Source organism: Aspergillus costaricaensis (assembly GCF_003184835.1).
Source record: "Aspergillus costaricaensis CBS 115574 unplaced genomic scaffold BO79scaffold_14, whole genome shotgun sequence".
Lineage (NCBI taxonomy): Eukaryota > Fungi > Ascomycota > Eurotiomycetes > Eurotiales > Aspergillaceae > Aspergillus > Aspergillus costaricensis.
This window is the reverse complement of record NW_020291814.1, coordinates 485,003-486,477: the sequence shown is the minus strand read 5'-3', so window position 1 is coordinate 486,477 and position 1,475 is coordinate 485,003.

Genomic DNA, 1,475 nt, shown 5'->3' with positions numbered 1-1,475 from the left:
TTAATAAATTTATATATATATATTTAATTAAACTATATTAATAATATATAGATTTACTAATATCTACTAGAAATGATTAGATTTAATTAGAAGATTTATTTTATAATTTTATATATTTATGGAATTAATAAATTCCGATACTTATACAGTAATTTATAACCAGAGTTCTCCAGGTCGTAATTTCAATTAATTTTTTAATTTAAATTAGAAATTACTAGATTTTTTTAATTAAAATTAGTAAAAATACTGTAAATACAAAAGCTCGCCAGGTTTACTACCTGGTGAGACAGTGTATTTTTACAGCTTAGTTTTTCCGATAGTCAGTAGTCAGTACTAGTAATAACCAGGTCCCATACTGGTAAGAACCAAAAATACGTACGACCTGGCGACCTGGGGACCTGACAACCCCGGGTGGCCGGCGCGGCCGGGAGTTACGTTACTGTAACATCAGGGAAGTAATGTTATCATACTTACAAAACGGGACCAACAGCGCCAAGGAGTCTGACATACAAACTAAACGTATAAGGACTAGCGCAGAAAGGCTAGGGATTGGGAAAGAGGCAGAGCGTCAAGGGGTAGGCATGGTAGTTTTGCAAACTACTGTAAAGTGGGAAATTATTTGGATATGCGATTCAGGGGACTGTACTAAAAGGAAAACGGTAGGAAATCCCGGGAGCGAAGGTTGGTTGAATTGGATATCAAACTATCGCAGACAATTGTGTTGTTGTGGCAGCTGTCATTGTGTGCCGAGCGGGAACTAATCCCGGCCCGATGGCGATCCCGCCCGCAGGGGTTACCGAACCCCATCCCACAAACTCGCAGGAAACAGCGACAATTTTCAGCGACTATGACTTTCGCCCAAGGATCCCAGCAGCAAGAAAACGCCGCAGGCGCGGCCTCGATGAGGAAAATGAGCCGATCGCGAACCCTGAATTTGCGACCGGCGGAGAAAATAATGGACGAGTGACAAACCAGGACGTCCGGCAGTTTTTCACCAGCTTTAACAAGACACTTAAGCACCAGACAAAGACAATCGAAGCAGCGAGAACTGAAGGGCAAGCACTAAAAGCGGAATAACAGCTCCTCCGTATTCAAAATGAAGAGCTGCGAGAAGAAATTCAAACCCTCCGGGCCAGACTGGAAGCGCAACCGCCAAACGCTCCCCTGAACAGGTCGTGGGCGGAAGTAACCGCGGGCCACCCGCTGCCGGAACCCAAGAAGACAGTCCCACGCCCCAGAAAGAAACCCAACTGTGTCTGAATCAGCACCGCACCGACCCTAGACCTGGACGTCGACAACGACCGATTCTCGAGAGCCCTGCCAACAGAGGCAGCAAACACCCATATCCGCACTACCCTCCTAAACGCGGAGACTACCAAAGAGGTCCAAGTTGCTGGGGTTAGTACCACCAAAACCGGCTATATTATCCGATTCCGGGATGCACAGTCCGCAGAGGCCGCTCGGAACAACACCAA